General features: G+C 47.1%; 1 long non-coding RNA gene across 5 annotated transcripts in view; it reads right to left on the reverse strand.

Annotated features, from left to right (window-relative positions):
• Positions 1-20,611, reverse strand: part of LOC144374240 (uncharacterized) — a 53,478-nt gene that overhangs the window by 23,268 nt on the left and 9,599 nt on the right. The window contains exons 2-5 of one of the 5 annotated variants that reach the window (XR_013433687.1): positions 7,392-7,486; positions 4,789-4,862; positions 4,061-4,263; positions 3,883-3,936 (exon numbers count right to left, since the gene is read on the reverse strand). This is a non-coding gene — a long non-coding RNA (uncharacterized LOC144374240). Of the gene's footprint in view, positions 1-3,882; positions 3,937-4,060; positions 4,264-4,788; positions 4,863-7,391; positions 7,487-13,631; positions 14,293-14,838; positions 14,967-20,611 lie in introns of those variants that run through there. The other 4 variants (XR_013433685.1, XR_013433688.1, XR_013433689.1 and 1 more) reach the window with 4 other exon arrangements.

The following is a 20,611-nucleotide window of genomic DNA, read 5'->3' on the forward strand; positions in this document are numbered from 1 at the left end:
TCATAACCTTTGGCAGAAATGGACATATAGAGAAATATTTTCCACCCATGAGGAAAATAAGGCCATGGGCATAATGAAAGCTGACCAACAGCCCCAGTCTCCGCATTCAGAAGGCTCACGGACAGCCTCTGGCCTTGGCAGCAGGACCCCAGGCTTCTGGTCTCATGGATTAAGGGTCCTTTTACCTTTCAGAGACCTGCTTTTTCTGTTAAATTTACTGACTTGGTAAAGGAAATCGTCAAGGATTGGAAATCAGGAATGAGGATTATTGGAAGCAAAAAGAGACTCAACTCACTCTGAAGGGAACAACTATAACCCAGCTCCTGCTGATGATTGTTGGAAAGCAGATCAGGCCCAGACCTTTTGTTTTTCAATAAAAAAAAATACAGAACTGTGAGTGAAATCTCCCAATACTTCCTAATATCACATCATTATTGTCACACCCAATTGACGACTTAGGACCTATTGAAAGGAGTAACCTACAGTTTTAGGGTAGGCACTCTGCTTGTGCTCCTTCTATAGTCATTAAAGTCATGTACAAGAAGGTTCCATATGCAGAAAATAAATGAATAAATAACAACACACACACACACACACACACACACACACACACACTTCCAGGTGCATGTGTTGGTCTCCTACAGGTGCACATGTGTGTGCTCTCCTGGGTGAATATGGTCCCTGCTGTGAAGCACAGAAAGCAGTTACTGCAGGGAACACAAACTATTTTCCCCATCATTCCAGACCTTTCTTCTTTTTCCAGCAATGCCAAATTGCCTTAAGGCAGCTGGGGAGTGCTTGTCTGATTTATGGCTCCACTACCATGGCTTCTGGAAACTTTGTTCATTCTTGCCCTAGTCCTGTGATTTATAAAAGACATCTATAACCCAGCAGCAACTTTTCCTTCTCTACCAGGGCAAGCAAGTGCAGGGAAGAGTGGACAAGCTGGTTTCTAATTCCCAGAGCATCTGAAATCAGCACTCTTGGGTAAGATGCTAAACTTTTGCATTCCTTCTTCCTTCCTGAATCCAAAACAAAAGCCTCAAGTGACCCCCTGCTTTTCTGACAGGGGTTCCTCTAGCTAAGCCTGATGCTTCGGTAACCTGGAAAGTCTGGGGAGGGAAAGATAAAATTGCAAACATTTTAATTCCATTTCCTATGGGAAGTTCTGCTAAGGAGTTTGGTTGGATAGGAAATAAAGTCATTCATTAAAAAGAAAATATTCAAGTAATCCTTAGATTTCCATCTTCTGGGGAAAAAGGATGCTGGGATCAGAGTCAGTAAATGAGTGTTCCTGACAGCTCTGCCCACATGCCTGTGGGGTCTTGAGTTAATCAGTTCACTTCTCTGCCTCAGTTTCCTCCTTCATGAAAAGAGGCATTTACTGCCCCTTTCAGCTCTCACATCCCATCGGTCTGTGACCTTCAGTACTGCCCTTGGCAATGCTCTGGTGCTCAGAGAAAGGCAACTCCAAAGGCAGGCAAGCTCTGAATCCAGAAACAGGAGGGCAGCCATGCTTCCCTGCCCTGGTCTGGGTCCTTCAAGAGAAGCTGAAGGGGTCACAGCAGTGCACTGAGGGCATGCAGAGCATTCTGGGCTGCACTGAGACCCCCAAGGAAAGCTGCAGGAGTTGCTCTCCAGCCAGGAGGAGGCAAATGAGACTCTCATATGTAGAAGAAGCTGGCTTCTTCCAACCTCAGGGTCTCCTCTCCCTCCACCTTTGAGAAGGACAGGGAAGTGGTCAGGAACCGAATGGGGAATGAGGATGATGACCAGAGGGAGAAGACTGGAACAGAGTAACAAAGGGCTCTGTAGAACAACGTTCTATTTATCTGAGACGTCCACACAGACACAGGAGAGATCTCCAGGTGCTTTCAGAGCCCCATGGGGGAGGGGCTTAGCACACCTGCAGCTTCTCCATCACAGACAAATTGGCACGTAAACAAAAATCTATCTATGCAATTAGGAGCCACAGCTTCGCTCTTTCTTCTTCTCAGTATGGGTCAGACGCTCACTGCACTCCATTCCACACACCACCTGTGAGGAGGTGGAGGAAAATAAGTGGAGCTAGGCCCAGCTGTGATTAGGGTTTTCTCTTCTAGGTTTCAACCCTCCAGTCTTCTGAGAGCACTCGACAAACCCTACAGAGAAAATCCTTGGGAAGGTCTCATGGAGGAGGCAGGCTTGAGCCATATGAAGTCACGATGGAGGCCTGGGGAAACTGGATGCCAAATTAGTGTTTTTAAGTTTTTCATTAATTAATTAAGTTTAAAATTAGGTATATATGACAGTGGAGTGCATTTTGACTATCCCCTCCCCACTCCACACTCCCCTTTGCCCAATCAAAGTTCCTCCATTTCTCCCATCCCCCTCCCATTATGGACTGGCATCCACTTATCAGAGAGAACATTCAGCCTTTGGTTTTTGGGGATTGGCTAACTTCACTTAGCATAATATTCTCCAACTCCAACAATTTACCTGAAAATGCCATAATTTTATTTTCTTTTAATGCTGAGTAATATTCCATCATGTATATATATACTGCAATTTCTTCATCCATTCATCTATTGAAGGGCATCTAGTTGGGTCCCACAGTTTAGCTATTGTGAATTGTGCTGTTATAAACATTGATGTGGCTGTGTTACTGTAGTATGCTGATTTTAAGTCCTTTGGGTATAGACTGAGGAGTGGGATAGCTGGGTCAAATGGTTAAGTGAGTGTTTTCATACCTCCCTGGGCCCTCTCTGGGCTGATAGCAATGAGCATCTCCCAGCTGCCTGCCCCACCCCAGGGAGGAGGAGCTAGGTGGCTCTGAGGAACCACAGAGATAGAAAGGGAGCAGAGTACTGGCTTCATGGCTTCAGAAAAGGGACACCTTAGAGACAATACGTCATAGTACAGGGAAGCTCCTCTCCCAAGCCATCACTGAGCCAAACAGAGACCTGCCCCACAAGGGCCTGCCTTGCGTTGCATCACTAACCTGAACCACCTGGCACATACTGGACTCCAACCCACCAGTAGAAGCTAAGCTAATCTGGCTTCTTTTGCAATGTAAAGAAAATCTGAAGAGGAAGAAAATATGGTATCAATGCTTCAGGCTTTCTCTGGAATTTTCTCCTGGGGCCTCAGGTATTCCTTCAGGGTGTGCTTGGGATATAGTGTTTGTTTAACATCTGTGAGGTCCTGGGTTCAATCCCTAATATAGTCCCTCACCAAAAAAAAAAAAAAGAAAGAGAGAAAGAGAGAGGACAGGTAATAATTCTGCCTGCTTTAGAAGAAGGGACTAAAATGAAAGGGAAAAAGTAGTCAAACACCTTTTTAGCATCTACTATGTGCCAGGTACATTATATGTATCAAGAAACAATTTAAATTCTACATAATAATATGCAATTTATACTCCCATTTATCCATTTTATAGGTGGGGAAACTGAGGCATCAAAGGTTAAGTAATGTGCCTAATGGCACACAACTAATAGGTGACCAAAAAGGATTGGAGCAGTGGGTTTCTGAGACTTGTCTCTTTCCGACATCCTATCCTGCCACCCAGGGCAGTGGACGGAGGGAGGATTCAGCACCTTCTCATCACCACCACCCCACATCATGATCTTGACCCACTAGGTCCTGAAAACCCTCTGGATTTGCTATTGGGGGAAAATGACTACTTTTATGCAGGTTAATAGATGAACAATGGAGACTCGGTGGAAGCCTGTAGCAGTGAGATGCTACATCAGTCCCTGAGCATCCTTCCTCAGTCAGATCCTAGAACCAAGGCTTTACATCCAACAGGGATGCTGGAGGAAAGTATTCACACTGGGCAGGTGAAACACTGCCTGAGACCTGGCTGACAGAACTGTAAAGGAGCCAGTGCTTGGGGAATCTCACCTTGCCTAGAGACTCAGCAGCCTTTGAGTAGCACCACCAGCACACGCTCGCCATCTGCTGGGCACGAAGGGGAAGTTCCATCAGACTCTGGTCCTGCTGGTGGCACGGCTTGCCCAGCAGGGCAGGATTCAGCCCTCCCTGTTCCTGCACACTTTGTGTTCCCAAAGTGCCTACCTACCTGTCTGCTTGTTAGCCCAGGAATAAGGTGGCACAGCTTTCGAGTGGTCAAAGGAGGACTTTCCAAATGTGCTCAGCTCAATCCTAAGCACATGCAGATCTTGTTTATTGAAAAGCAGATTCTTAATCCCTGTGCTTGCTGCGTGAGGTGGGGCACAGATTTTGCTTGTTGAACAAGCTCCCAGCGATGCTGATGCTGCTGGTCTGTGGACCATATTTTGAGTCGCAAGACTTTTAGCTCCTTGTTGGAACCCCAGTGACTCAACATCCCTATCACTACTCAGTGACCTGTCAAAGCTTAGCTTTCTTGCTGCTGGGAAGCCTTTTGTTCTACTTCCAGTTGAAACTGAGAACAGCTAGCAATAATGAAATAACTACCACTTAGATACCAGTAATATGCACCTGTCTCAGAGCTAAACACTCAGACATTGTCTAATTCAATCTTTCCCCAAAGTTTCCTTTTATAAGTGTTCCTATCCCCATTACATAGATAAGAAAATTGAGATCCAAAAAAGGTATGTCACATGGCCAGTAACTGGCAGATCTGATGTCCAAACTGAGGTCTGAGCTCCTCTGATTCCAAAGCCTGTGCCTAACCAGCCAGTCCCCAGCCTCCCGTCAGAAAGCTTGGTGACTTTGTCTTGATCCAGTTCTGGTTGTTGTATGAGGGTCTTTCCACCAACCCTCCCTCTTCAGCCTTAATTGTCCCACTTCCTGCTGTACCCTCACCCTGAGCTTGCTCAGTTGTAGTCCACTAGCTGGCAGAAGTAGTTACAGTCAGCCAGGAGCAAGGTGGCCATGAACTGGAAGAAAAGGGGAAAAAGGAAATTATCAAGGCACAAGGCCACTCCACCAGGAGATCAGACACCAGGGCCCGTGAGGCTGATTCTGGATTTGGTCATGTTCCCCACAGCACTGTCCCCCTCCAACCCCTAGTGATACTAGGTTTGATTTTGCTAACCCATACTATTCCCTGAAGTGGATAGATTAGAGACAGGATTTGCACACATCTCATTAGTCTCTATTTTTTTATGTGAGTAAACCATAGACCACAGATATGGATCCCCACATGTGAGATACTAAGTTAGGCAATGAAGGGCCAGGGTGAACCCAAGGCCATCCACACATGTGCCCTGCCTCCAAGGAGCTCAGAGCCCCACAAAGAATGGAGGAAATGATCCTAATCTTTAAGGTTGTTACTACAGAAGGACAGAGGGAGTTCTGGAAGTCAGCAGAGATGCAAGAGTGAAGAGGCCTTTGGCAAATGGAGGGGAAGGAGAGATGGTATTATGGTGGTGCTTGGCCTTGGGTCCTAACCCTGTGTGCTGGTGAGAGGATCAGTTGGAGGATTTCTACCCAGAGGAAGCAACTACAGCGACTGAGGGAGAGTTGTGTGGTCTAGTGAAGGGCCTGAGAGTTGTGTTAAGGAGCTTAGATTTGATTACTTATTAACTCATTTGGCAGTGTTGTACTAATCACTTCTCCACACCATTCACAGGGACAAAACAAGGCAGATAAAAGATCCCCAGCCTCCAGGCTTTGAATTCTGGTCTTACAGGCAAAGGCAGCTCCTAAGCGCTTTAAGAAGGAAGTTGATAAGGGTGTGGCAGTGTTTGAAGTATGGGGGTGGGGGGCAGCAGAATATACTGTCATCACAATTGACAAGTTCCCCAGGACAAGTCTCCTGTCTGGCAAGTTATTTCTCACTTAATAACAGACATTCAGCTGGGCCTGCCTTTACAAACAGGAGTAGGACCCAGCCCTTCCTTTGATGGACTTGCCATTGGGGAGGAGACAAACATGCCAGCCAGGCTCTCAGGGTGGGAGAAGAAGCTCTGATCTGTGGTGTTGTGAATTTGTGTGGTGTAAATACTGCTGGGGATGACTTCAAGCTATTTAGCAAGACATCCCTGAACATGGACTTGGGAAGAGACCCACCAACCAGCGCTCCGCAGCTGGTGGAGTGGGCTCCAGCACCCTGCTGCTGAGCATAGAGGCCTGTAGCGAGAGTGTGGAAACCCAGCAGGAAGCTAATAGCCAGGCCTGGGAGAGAGGGGAAAGGCTTGCAGAGAGGAGACCACTGACCTGAGTCTAAAGGCTGTGTGGGCATTTGTCAGGGGGCCACGGGAGAAGGGCAGCCAGGGTTGAAAGACTAGTAGAAAGACAGCGATGAGCCCAGCTCTGGGGGCCTGACTACGCCCCTGTATGTGGAAGGAGGCCGGTGGGAGGGTGTTGGATGAGGGCTGCTGACAGGGGGCAGAGGAAGGCCGGACTGGAGAGGAAGGCGGAGGCCAGAAAGGACCTGAGGCTTCATGAGCCCATCCCAGAAGTTCAGTGCTTTCTTGCTACATGGGAAGCCATCAGGGTCCCCAGAATGCAATGTAAGATCCTTTGGATGCTTTGGTGTTTTCTGTGGGTAATGTGGCGGTCGGACTGAAGATGAGCTAATGAAGGCAGCGAGGGAGAGAAGGGGGAGGAGCTTAGCTTGGGACCACCTTCTCCAGGCCCTGCTTCCCCCTGGCTCACCAGGACAGGGAGCTCCTGGGTGGAAGATGCAAGCTCTGCAGGAAGGACAGTGCTTTTGAATTCTGTCTCTACCACTTGCCACCAGCTAAGTCACTAAGTTCTGTGCCTCCAGCAGCGTGAGGAAAGGATCCTCACAAAGTGCTCAGAGCAGCCTCTTGCCCATAGTAAGCCCTGATTACCACCACCCGCTCCAAAACTTTCCTGGACCCCCACTTCCAGGCCCAGAGACTGTTCCGTTGCTCTCTGTTGTCTGCTAACACTGAATGCCCACGGCCCAGTTCCACATGTGTCCCTGGCCTTCTACCTAATCTGTGAGCTCCTCAGGAGCAGGCAGACCTTCTCTGTAGGTCCTAGAGGGTCTGGCACAAAGTATATGCTCAATGTCACTTGCTGAGTGACCAGGCAACTGGGTGGAACACCGGGTGTCGGGGCTCAGAAAGCTGGGCCAAGGCTAGCAGCCCAGATAGAAAGGGGAGGGGAGAGGGGTCTTTTAGGAATTCCACTCTTGCTTTCCGCTAAGTTATGGAGCCCAGCTCTCGGGGCCTGACCACACCCCTGTATGTGGAGGGAGGCCGGTGAGGACCTCTGCTCCTCTATTTAAGAAAATGGAGGACAGAAGTTGCTAACAGGGATGGAGAAGTGAAAGACCAACAGAATCCCAGCCCCTGCCTATGTCCCCGCCTAGGCTTTGGAACTTTTTGTGTCAGAAGCTCATGGCTTTATTTATCCTTTGGGCTCCCCAAGGAGTAACAGATGCTGGAACTCTGCAGAAAGCGCTGAGCAGCCTTGCCTCATAGAACACAGACCTTGAAAGAAGCACCAGGCCCAAGTTGTAGGCAGTAAAGGGTTCTGTCAGCTCCAGAGAGTCCCATCAGGATGTGGAGCAGGAGCCCACCATCACCTGAAGGAGAACAACAAAGAGGGTGACAGGGAGCGGCAAGGGCACCAGAAACCAGGAATTTGTTTGTGAATCTCGAGATGCAAAGGGGAGAGGTCACAGGCAGAGTGGCCACCCACCTGCCCCGAGCCCTCCCATCAGCCAGCTCAAAGGCCCATTCATCCCCACCTCTTGTTTCCCAAGCATCTGACATTAAGGCTGTGGCAGGTGAAAAAAATGAAACCTTTCATTACACGATACCATCTCCTACCTCCACGACCTAAAGCCCAGGTATTTTTATTCCAGAGCTTTCCAGGGTACTGTCATCATGAACACCTGTAAGTAGAAGCAAAATCTGGGTCTTGTCCAAAACCACTACCCCTTCTACTTACTATTACCCACTGAGGGCCTGTAGAACCTGGTTCCTCAGTCTCCCCAGCCTGACCACCAGCCTCAGGGTCACCCCTCCATTCTTGCCTTCAAATGTTGACTATGACCACCCACCATCCACCACTGGGGAGACCGCATGGGCCACACTGGTATCACACCTCACACCCCACACCCTTCCCTCCTTTACTTGGAATTTCCGGCCCCTGGCTGTGGCCTCTGAATTGCAGGGCCCAAGGGACAGAGATTAAGAGACTGTGCATCAAGCCACAGACCGAGGGCACGAAGGTCTCCTAGTTTCCCTTTTCCTCTTCTTTCTTGCTCTGTGGGTCCAGATGTTTCTGAGCATCCCTGGCTTCTCCCACCTCTCACTGAGCCCAGCCACACCCAGCCCTTCAGAGCCTAACTTATTCCTGCGGCTCCTCCCAGGCTCCTCGGGGTCTCCTCTGGTCAGTGACTGAAGCTGCTCGGGCCTCTTGGGGTCTTGCAGGCTGTTGCCGTCTGAGTGAAGAGTCCTCTGGGCTCCAGGGTACAGAGCTGACCTAAGGGCAGCCTCACCTGCCAGAAGCTCTCTACTCCTGTGCTCTGACCTGCTGTCAGCCCCAGCCCCTACACACAAACCACACACCACACACACACACACACACACACACACACACACACACACACACACACAACCACACACATCCATGTCCATTCCCTGGCTGGGCACTCTGCCCTTCTCACAGCCCAAGGGAGAAAGAGAATAAAAGGCACCCAGGAGTGGGAGGTAGCCCCTCCTAGGGCAAGGGATGATGGCAGCAGCTCTCGAGAGGGGACAGGAGGTACTCAGGTGGTCAGTACTATGGGGAGGTGACCTCAGGACACATGGCCTCACACTCCTCCCTCTTACCAAAGACACTTCTATCCGAGGAACACTATGCACTGGGACGTCACCTGCATCCCCAGGTTCGGCCACCCCCTATCACCTCAAGTTTAAGTCTTCCTCCTTTTTCTGCCACTCTTTTCCATATGGTGAAGTGTTATGCACCTTTCTGAGCCTTCTGAGTCCTCTACAAGCCCCCTCCCCACCGTACTCTAAAGGAGTACTGGGGTGACTGGAAACCCCAGGAGCAACCTCTCCCTCCCAGCCCCCTCCACCAAACTGCACCACTGAGAAATGATTAAAATGATTATTTGTCCAAATAGCCTCTCTCAGGTAACACCCTTCCCTGGCTTTATAAGAGATGAGGGAAAGAAACCATTTTAGAAGCCAGACTGCTGAATAAAGGAGTCCCAGCAGCCCCCACCTGAAATCGGACTCCACAATAATTCAAGGGCAGCTCCTAGAACCAGCTTCTTTAGAATACAGTGCCTTGTTTTCACCTTCTTTTTAAAAAATTGTTTTCAGTTGTAGATGGACACGATACTTTTGTTTCGTTTATTTATTTTTAGTAGATGGACCCAATACCTTTATTTTAGTTATTTATTTTTTATGTGGTGCTGAGGATGGACCCCAGAGCCTCACACATGTTAGGCAAGCACTGTACCACTGAGCTACAACCTCAGCCCCTTGGTTTCCCCTTCTGACATGATGGCACCCTGTGGTCCTGCTAAGACTTATAAAGTCATTTGTATGTAAGCCCCAGATCACAAGCTCATAGCCAGAAGGATTAAGAGACTGGAAAACTCAGCAGAGATAATGGTTGTGTGCAAGCACACCTGGTCACACCTGCAAGCTATATGTGTGTGCCTATACACGTGCTGAGACAGACCTCACTCCAACTGCCCTTGACACTGTCAGGGAAGATTCCCAGCCAGGATCATCAGGCAGAAGACAAGGCCTTCCTTGTGAACCCCTCTCCCAATATGTCTGTCCTGTTTCCTAGAGAATCAAGCCAAATCTATTCCAATGGGGCTTCAGAGTTATCCATGCTCCAGGCAGACCCTCCTCATCCAAGATCCACACGCCATTTACCACTCCCATCAGCCTGGTCTCCTCTCTCCCGGCCCGGCACACCCTCATATACCCATTCCTGCATCCCTGAGATTCCCAGCTTCTTCCTTCACTTCCTGCTCAAAAGGAAGTCCCACTTCTGACACCAAGTCTCCCTCTCCTCCTTTCCTCTTCGCCCTCCGTGGTGTGCACTGTCTGTTACCACCAACTTCAGCCTGAGAGTTTGGTCTTGCAAAGCAAATTGCAAGTCCTTACAGGAATGATAGCTTGCCACCTGGAAAGACAGGTGGAACCACAGGAACCTTCTAGCATGACTAGAGAGAGGTTGGGGAGGTGTGAACTGTCCAGCTCCAGGTTCTGGCTGTGGCCCCTGCCTGATCTCAGGGACCACTAACAACAACCTTGACATGCATGGGCCCCCTTAGGATTCTTATGGGAGACCCTGGAAAGTCCCTGCAATGCCACCTTGTCCCTAGGAAGCAGGTCAGAGAACAGGACCGGGAACTTTAGGTGAAACCCACAGCAGTCCAAGGTTCTCTGCTCCAGCCCAGCCTGGGAAACTGTTAGGAAGAAAGCATTCGCTGACCATTTTCCCCCCCAGCAGACGCCCTCTGGACTTACAGATCATATAGACTAGGAAGGAGTTTGCTATAAACATCCCACAACCATAAAATAAGATTGGACCTGGATGCCTCCAGAGTTCATCTTCCCCAGCAAAACAGCAAAAGGCACAGAAGCCACCCCACCCCGTCCTTGCCCAACCAACCACATTCACAGAACTCACTGCAGCACAAATCCCTGGCCATCTGCTGAGTGAACAAGCCCCCTGTGGGGTCCTGAAGTTAAATAGGATACCTACCGGAGGGCCAGGAATTATGTGTGCAAAAACTGGTACTGCAAGGAAACACACACTTCCACACCCATAACAACAGCCAGTGTTGATTACATCATCACCCTGTGTCATACATGATTCTAAACCCACATACACACTAGTGTATTTTATGCTCACAACAACCCTGCAAGGTAGGTACTATTGACACTCCCTTCTACTGATAAAGAAACCGAGGCACAGAAAGGGTAAGTAGCTTGTTCAGTATCACGCAGCTAATAAGTAAGGGCCAGGGTTCAAACTGAGGCAGTCTGGTTCCAGAGCCCATATGCTTAACAAGGATAGTACCCACTGAACTATCTCTTCAATCTCTTGACATCATAATTTGTTTTATTTGGATTTAAAGAATCAAAGGGCAGTTTGATGCACATGAAAAGGAAGTCCCAATTTAGCAGATCAAAGTAAAAATATTCTTACTGGTTCTTACTACAATGTTATAAAGTAGCAATAAAATCCTTCCTTCCTTCTGCCCACCCCCCCCAGCTCCACCTTCTCTCCCTCTTTCTTTCCTGACGTCCATCCATTCACCTAGAACAGAGAGGGGTTTTCAGACCCTTGGGATCAAGCAGTTCCTATGTAGGGAATGAGAGGTCTAAAAAATTGGCCAGTACCCAGCCCCATAGGAACTTTAAACAAAGTCCCTACCCTCCATTGGATTTTAGAAGAGCATCGCTACTTTGTAAACAATGTTGAAAACAGCCACTCTTGATAATGAAAATGAGCTGGGCGGTATCTGGCTCGCATTGATAAGTGCCAACAAGGAGGAAAGCAGTCCTCACCAGGCCCTTCTCTTTCTCCACCCAGGAGTGCCACCAGGGCACCACCCTCTGCCCCCACAGATCCTCTTGATCAGAACCCAGGGAAGTGTCTATCAAAATCAGGAAGGGCTGTGCCTCTCAGGGTTAAAGTTGCAGCCTCTCTGGTCTCATAATTTTCAGGTATTGATCTCATCTTTAACTTCACTATATTCTTCACTCAATGTGTTCCTCTCACATAATTTAGTTCTTCCTTTGTTTCATTATTATTGTTGTAAGCTGCGTCAAAATATTTAGAAAGTGACATGCGGGTAGCTGTCAAAATAAATAAACATGTAGCTCTACAAGCATATTTTGAGCACCTACTAAATTTTGCTGTGGATCAAGTGGCTTATCCAGAGCCAAACCAGTAAGAGGGGCGAGGTCAGGTTATGTACAGACACCAGCTCCTCCAACAGCCCCCAGTACCCAGCTCTCTTGTGAATAGTCCACTGAACGGTTCTGCTCATTTCATAAAAGTCCCTTAAGCACATTTTCCAATCACAACTCTGGACAGCTATTTCCCAGCCTGAGGAAGTTACCCCTGAGTAGAATCTTCCAGAAGACCAGAGGAGGAGAACTGTGTGTGTGTGTGTATGTGTGTGCACGCGTGCGCGTGTGTGTGTGTGCATTTATGTTTGCAACAAAATTTTCTTCAAATAACTATGCTTATTTCTCTCTATGTACCTTGATCAGTTCCAATTCCCCAGCCATACCCTCCTCTGTCCATTTCTTGATGGTGATCTCTTTCCTTAGAAATCAGTGAGAATGGGCAATAGAGCTAGACTGGGCCAGCAGGAAACCTGAGGGTCCTGGATGGTCCTGCTGGGAGGCAGGGGAGTGGAGGTCTGGCGTTGTGGGAAAAGAAAAGGGTGCTCCTTGGGTGCCAGGGTGGGAGCCACCCGCTGTGGGGTCCCGGGAGGGCTGGTTCAGGATGCAAGAAGCAAGCCTGTTCTCCTCTCTGCCCGGATGCAGCCCTTGTCTGCCAGTCAGCCGCTTTCTCCCTGGACGGCAGTAAACCTGGCAGATTGCACATCATCACAGACCTCCTTCACCATGTGCGGGGAGGAAGCAGCCTCAGACTTTAGTGGGTCACAATCTGCGAGCAGAAAGCTCATCTCGGGTCTGTTCCTGTTCTGCCCCTAGATGCTCCCAGCTCTTGATGCAGCGTGGGGAAGGTGCAGGGACCAAGCTGCGGGCACCCTTCCCCCCCACCCAGTTAGCCAAGATGAGAGAGTGACTGTAAGGACTGCGGATAAGTGCCTCCCCCAGCATCCCGGCAAGCCTCACAATGCCACAGCAGAGTTTGGCAGATAATTGTGCAAGAGGCAATTATCAGTCACGCACATTCCAGGAAGGAGTGTGGTCGTCTGATTTTCAACAGAGCTGCCAGGGGAAATATGAGACATGGCTGAAACCATCGTGGGGCTCTCACCCCAAAATGAGCTGCTCTTCGAAGCCTGTGGCTTTATGGCTTTGAGCTGAGAGAGGAAGAGTGACAGAGAGGAAAGCTGAGAGATGCTGAGAGATACAGAGAGAGAGAGAGGGAGAGAGAGGAGATTAGTCTTGCTTCTGGCACAAACATTCCCAGGGGACCTTGATATTTCTTTCCTGTCTAGAAGAATAACCAACAACCAAAACCCATCATCCTTCATATCTGCCCCCGTGGCTTTCACAGGCCTGCCTTAGCCATCTTCCTAAAACACTGATTTGATGAGGGAATGGAAAAACATGTTAATTGTCTGTAGGCTTCAAGTGCAGCGCAGAACAGTGCCCAAATTCTCCTTGATTACATCAACATATAATGGATAAATAAAATGCAGTATATCCGTACACTGGAAGACTACTCAGTCATTAAAAAGGAATGAAGAGCTGATACATGCTACCATGTGGATGAACTTAGAAAATACTCTGCTAAATGAAAGAAGTCAACCACAAAAATCACATATTATATGATTCCATTTATACAAAGTGTCCAGAATGAACAGATCTAAAGAGACAGAAAGTAGATTAGTGGTTGCCAGGAACTGGAGGGAAGAAGAAGGGAGGAAATTGGGTGTGACTGCTAGTGGGCATGAGGTTTGTTTTTGAAGTGATGAAGACGTTCTAGTATTGGTTAGTGATGATGGTCACATCAATCCGAATATACAAAAAGCCACTGAATTACATACTATAAAAGATGATCTTTATGGTTTATGAATTAAAAATGTCTTCTCTGAACCCAAGGCACAGGGCACAGTGAGGGCTGCACTTAGCAGAGCAGGGAGAGCTCTCTGTTCCTGGGCACAGGCTCGCAGCATTGTCCCCGAAACAGGACTCAACAGACCCCAATGAAGCTCAAGTCTCGGGGTACCTTCCAGAGGATCTGGGAGCCAGTCAGCTCACAAAACTAGCACTTATTGCAAGTTGGAAGGAGAGAGAAAGCACTCATTCTCTCTAACACTCCTCCCATGCGTTAGATAATCAGATTAGCTCAGAATCCTGAATGGCCCTTCTCCCCAGGCCTGTCCTCAATCACTCATGAGAGAAGGTCCTGGGGCTCTCAGTGCATTGCCACACAGACTGGCAAGTTTCCCCCAAGGGCTGGGCCAAGAAAATGCCCAATGAGATGTTTCTTTATTATTTGAACTCACTCCCACATCTCCAAATCCTGTCACTGTCTGATAAATCACTTGTCCAAAATGAATATTTTCTTAAGCATAGATTCCATGCTTACCTGTAAATTTCACAGTATTATATAAATGCTATTGGAGCATCTCTGAAACCACAACTATGATTATCCTCAAGGCACGTTGGATGTAATTCCAGGAACTGTTGGTCTGTGCTGCAGGGAACAGACATTTACAGAGGGATGAAGCATACATTGGTGGCTCTGGTGAATAGGATAATGTGGACTGGTGTGTGTGGTTTTAGATAAATGTGCTAAGTGATTGGTTCTCGTTCCTCACAGCCACCCCTCGAGTGCCTCTCTGGCTCCGTTGCTCCATCTGAAGAGTGAGGGAAAATACTCGCTGGCAGAATTCTCTAGAACATGACTCACTTCTTCCATCACTGAAACTTTACCGTTGAGAAATGTTCTGATTATTATGATTTTCTTCTGCCTATTTATTTTATTTATTCTTATTTTATTTGGCTGTTTATTGAACTGAATTGGGAACAGAAGGAAAACTACCAATAAAGTCACTTTATCATTTTTGAGTATTTCTAAAGACCAATCTGGGGAAGAAAGGAGTTCAGCATCAAGAACAAAGTTTGGGGTCGTCTGTGGACTTGGGTCCCTACAACCCTGGCTGCTGGGACAGGAGCAGGCCCATGGTGTGAAGGGAGCATGGGCCAGAAGGACTTGGCCCCAGGTTTGTCACTCACGTACCCAGCAGTCCTGGGGAGATCCTGTTCAGGGCCTCCGTTCTCTACCGATGAAAGGAAGCGTCTAGAACAGGTGACCTGCTCTAGGCTCCAGGCTGTCTTGCATCAGGGAAGCATTTGTTGACTCCACACCTACCAACCAAGAGGACAAAGTTTCGGAGCACTGAGTGGCTGTCCTCTCGTGTGTCACCTGTATGTAGAGGCAGCAGCAGGCTTACTGCTGAGATCTGTTGGGTACGTACAGAAGAGGTGTGAGGATCTCATCTTCACCGAGGTCCCAGTTGCTTTGGTGGATAACACTATCTACACATGTCTGAGGAGGGCAAGCTGGGTGGGGACATGGGTGCATGTGGCCCAGGGATGCTGGGGGCTTAGTCAGGTTGCCTAGGGACAACCCAGAAAACCCAGGTTCACAGAGGACCTCTGCCAGGGCTATAGGGCGAGTAGCATCACAGGGTCCTTCTGAGCTGTATGGCCATCTTCTTCCAACGGTCAAGCCAGGGCTGCTTAGCACCAGAACTTTCTCTCCCTCCCTAAAAGTACCCATTAAAATGCAATCCTCTGTGTCCTCCTCCCCCAGCCTCCCACCATTCTGCTTTCTGCTCTATGAGCTTGATGACTCCAGGTACTTCACCTAGCTGGAACCACATGGTGCTTACCCTTTAATACCTGGCTTATTTAACTTAGCAAATATCCTCAAAGTCCATCCATGTTGTATAGAGTGTCAGTATGTCCCTTCTTTTTAAGACTGAAAAATATTCCATTGTATGTACACACACACACACACACACACACACACACACACACACACCATGTACACAACACTTTCTTAATCCTTTCATCTATTGATGGATATTCGGTTGATTCCATATCTTCACTAATATGAATAAAGCTGCAAAGGACATAGGAGTGGACATCTCTCTTTGTCATCATTTCCTTTGGCTATTACCCAAAATTGGATTGTTGGATCATATGATAGTTCTGGCTTTAATCTTTTGAAGAGACTCCATAGTGTTCTCCATGATAGTTGTACCAATTTGCATTCCCACCAACAGAACCCAAGGGTTCCCTTCTCTCTGTGTCCACTCCAATTTTTGTTAGTTTCTGTCTTTGATGATGGTCATTCTCGTAGATGAGAGGTGATAACTCATGTGGTTTTGATTTGCAGATCTCTGATGATTAGTGATGTTGACTGTTTTGTTGTTGTTCATTGATCTCTTGGCTACTGTAAGTCTTCTTTTGAGAAATATCTAATAAGGTTCTGTGCTCATTTTTTAATCAGATTATGTTTTCTTACTATTGAGTTGTTCAATTCCCTTTATATTTTAGATACTAATCCATTATTAAACGTCCGCTTTAGAAATATTTTCCTTTATTTTTCAGGTTGTCTCTTTCACTCTGTTGTTTTTTTTAATTTTATTTTATTGTTTATTTATTTATTTTTTTCTGTGCAGAATTTTTTTTAGTTTGATGCAATCCCATTGGATCTGTAGATCACTTTGGGTGATGGAGACATTTTTCACAGTATTATTACTTCCAATGACACAGGACACTTTCCCATTTGTGTTTTATAATAATTTTCAGTATACAGATCCTTCACTTCCTTGGTTAAATTTATTCCTAAGTATTTTATTTACTCAGGTCTTCTCCCTTTTATTCTTGGGCTAGGTAAAGGTTCATCTACTTCCTTTATCTTTTCAAACAACCAAATCTTAGCTTCATTCTTCTTTCCCATTGTTTTCTACTTTTTTCAATGATCTCTTTTCTGATATTTATTATTTCCTTCCCTTGGCTAACTTAGGGCTGGGTTTTTCCCTTTTTCCTTGTTTCTGTAGGTGTATGATTAAGTTGCTTGTTAGTGATGCTTTTGTTGCATCTCATAAGTTTTGGTGTGTTCTGTTTTTATTTTCTTTGTCTTAAAATGTCATTTTTTATTCCCCTTTTGATTTCCCTTTTTAAATTATTTACCTATTTTTTTTTTGGATGTGCAGTGCTTAGAATCAAACCTGGTCCTCACTAGGCAAGCACCACCCCTAATCCACACCCCCAGACCTCCTTTTGATTTCTTCTTTGCCCCACTGGTAGTCCAGAAGGACATCTTTTGATTTCCACCTTTGTGGACTTTAACTTTTCTGCCATTATTGACTTCTAGTTTCATTCCAATGTGGTTGGGAAAAATACTTGATAGGATTTCAATCTTCCTAAATGGGTTAAGAATTGTTTTGTGGTCTCATATATGATCTATCCTGGAGAATGTTCTGTGTGCACTAGAAAAGAATATGTGTTCTGCTGTGGTTGAATAGAACGCTCTGAGTTTGCTAGGTCCATTTGATCTATAATGTTAACTCCATGCTTTCTTTATTGATTTTCTGTCTGGATATTCTATCCATTATTGAAACTGGAGAGTTGAAGTCTCCTATTATTATTGCATTGCTATCTATCTCTTTCTTCTATTCTGCTAATATATTCTTTATATATTTAGTGACTCCAATGTTGGGCACATATATTTATGACTTTATCATTCTATAATGACTTTTTTTTTCTCTTGCAACAGTTTTTGTCTTAAAATCTGTTTTCTCTGATGTAAGTGCACTCACTTCTGTTCTCTTTTGGTTACTATTTCGTGGAATATCCTTTTCCATTTCTTCACTTTCAGCCAGTTGTGTATCCTCAAGACTGAAGTGAGTCTCTTGTAGGAATCATACTGTTGGATCCTGTTTTTTAAATATCCACTCAGCCCTTCTGTCAAACTTCTGAGGCTAGATCAGCAGGAACTGTCCAGCACTGAGACTGACTGGGGCTCTCCTTCACCCCCACGCAGGGCACCTCTCTCCATAGTGAATGGCACAAGCTATGGAGAGGTTACAAGGATAATGTGAATCCACCTTCCCTTCCTCTCTAATGTGTCTCTTCCTATCCAGGCCTTGTAATCCCTCACCTGGATTCTTAGCTCTTGTGAAGGAATTTCTGTGTCTGGATGGTTGTTCAAATTCAAGTTTCAGTGACGGAAAGAGTGCTGCAAAGTCATCATCACCATCTTGCTGAGACCATTCCTTGTTGCCTGGCATGATCACCCACATGATCCCACTACCTAGAACCACACATACTTGGTAGACACTCCAGTAAAGCTTGCTGATTGAATGAATCCAGGTGATGACTCTATTTATTGTCTTACCTTGGATTTGTACTGGGTCATGCTGCTGGGCGTTCAGCAAGCTTAGCTGGGAGCAGCCAATGCCTTTCCCTCTATGGCCACTAGGGGGGCAGATGTGTCATGTGTTCAGACAACACCAGTTGGTTTGGCGCCGCCTATAAAGTCACCTTGGGTGTCTGGGCAGAACAGAATACTAAATGGCTCTGTCAGGATCCGTCTACCTCACAGGTCACCATAGAGGTACGAGGTGCAGAAAGGGCATAAAATGCAAGTCCTGTATGCTCATGCTGAGTGCAAAGGGTGAAACTAGAGTGAGCTCCCTTTCTCTGCTGCCCCTGCAGTGGGGATCCCAAGTCATGTCACCTTTGGGGAAGATAGGCTTGGGATCTGCTTCCTCCATTTCACTCCCCAAAGTGAAAGAGGCAAGGATTCCTTACTAGAAAATTGCCAAAAAGTAGCAACAGGCCTGAGCAGTTGAACAGAAGGAAAAGGACCCCTTTGGGGGCCCATGAGTGGGTAGGGGTCAGGATAGGCGGGGCCAGGGCCAAGCTGAGCTTGTGTGTGAATCCTTGTCCCATCTCAGCTGATCCTCCAGGCACCTCTGGGAGGTGAGAATCATTAGTCCAAATTTTCACATCAGGAAACTGAGGGTCAGACTGGTTAGGAAACTAGTCCAGAGTCTCACAGCTGACATGGGACCAAGCCAGGCCTCCAGCACAGGGTAGGCTGGTTTCACAGTTTCTGCCCTGCTCTCCGTAGGACTGCCAATCAAGAGGAGACCAAGGCTTTGGAAATGAGCAAACTCTGGTGGTCTGGGGGAAGTTAGTGGAACCCCCAGGGGAGATCCTGGTTCACTGCTAAACATCCCTCAAATCTCATGTAATTCTCATAGACAGTCAGCAGAGGTGGGCAACTTAATCAAGGAAATAAGGAAAGTCAAGGAAACAGGAGTGGTCAGGTAAAGTGCACTGCCCAGGGCTGACCACTCATAAGCAATAAAATCTAGTGACTTTTTTTACTGGGGGTCAAGCAATGGAGGAGAACACATGCCATCCATCTCCTGAGTCCCAGGGGCACTAGACATGCTCAGGACTTCTCTGTTTCTTACTCTGGTTCCTCCTGTGTACCGTGGGAGGCAGTCACCTCCACTACCCTTCACCCGGTCTTCAAGATGCCAATTAGCCTGCTCCACTCAGGCCTCGAATGAAAAGGTTAGAGACATAAAGAAAACCAAACTGTGGGCCTAAAAAAAGAAGGGTGTAAATTCTGAGTTTTTTTTTTTTCAAGGATTTTGATAGAACATGAGGGCTTTTTGGTGGTGGGTTTTTTTGTTTTGTTTTGTTTTGTTTTGTTTTTTGCAGTGGGGAGGCGCAGGGTACTGGGGATTGAACTCAGGGGCACTTGACCACTAAACCACATCCCCAGCCCTATTTTGTATTTTTTTAAATTTTTTAAAATTTTTTTTAATATTTATTTTTTAGTTGTAGTTGGGCATAATATCTTTATTTTATTTATTTATTTTTATGTGGTGCTGAGGACTGAACCCAGGGCCTCACACATTCTAGATGAGTGCTCTATCACTGAGCCACAACCCCAGCCCCCCTATTTTGTATTTTATTTAAAGACAGGGTCTCACTGTGTTGCTTAGCACCTCACTTTTGCTGAGTCTGGCTTTGAACTCATGATCCTCAGCCTCCTGAGCTTCTGGTATTACAGGAGTGCAGCACTGCACCCGGTGAACAATGAGTTTTCATAGAACAAATGCTAAGTATTTTCCTTTTTTCTTCTTTCCTCCTCAACCCCTACTCATTTTGATTCCAGGAAACAAACAGAATCAGCCGAGCGCTGGCCCCATGCTAGGCAGGGGTGAGGCCAGGGGTGGGGAAGCTGGGCCCCCGGATGGGAAGAGCAGCAGCACACAGGTTAGGTGAGAGTGAGGGTCATGCTGGGACACGTTCTTTCCACTTGATAGCTATGAGTGACCTCAATATTGGGACGAGGCTGTCTGAGGAAAAGTCTCCCATGTCCACCATGGGCTCCTGGTCGGAGAAAGTGACAGGGCACCTGGATCCACAGAGTCCTCACTTTCTTAGGGCCAGGTTTATGTTTCCAGGTGATGAGATGGCGATGGGGCTCCATCTCCCTGTGCCAGTTCCCTTCCTGTGGGCTCACACAAGGAAGGGACAGGTGGCAAGGGACCGTGTCCTCCTGCCCCATTAACTGACAGGCATCTCTCCTGGATAAGAAAACATGGATTTCTTTATCTGAAGCACATGCTCCGACCCCTGCCTGCTCAAGCCAGCACCACTGCTTCTCCTACTGCACCTGCAAGAAAGCTTTCTTCAGCTGATTCTCCTTCTCTAAGGCTCTCAGAGGTCTCCAAGAGTCCTCCTGATCACAGAGGTCAGCAGCTCCCAGCCCTATTCTCCCTAATCAATTGGAAAAGGGAAGATCAGGTCATCACGGATCAGATGGTCAGAAGCACACAGGTATCCGACTTCTTGGATTCAGGTCTTGCTCCTGAGGCAGAGGTTACTGCATTTTAAGGATGGGTTTTCATTTTAAACTTTAACACAAAATTTTCCTTTGTGTAATGGCTCGGATGGGAGGTGTCTCCCAAAAG

This window comes from Ictidomys tridecemlineatus, unplaced genomic scaffold (genome assembly GCF_052094955.1).
Source record: "Ictidomys tridecemlineatus isolate mIctTri1 unplaced genomic scaffold, mIctTri1.hap1 Scaffold_63, whole genome shotgun sequence".
Taxonomy (NCBI): Eukaryota; Metazoa; Chordata; class Mammalia; order Rodentia; family Sciuridae; genus Ictidomys; species Ictidomys tridecemlineatus.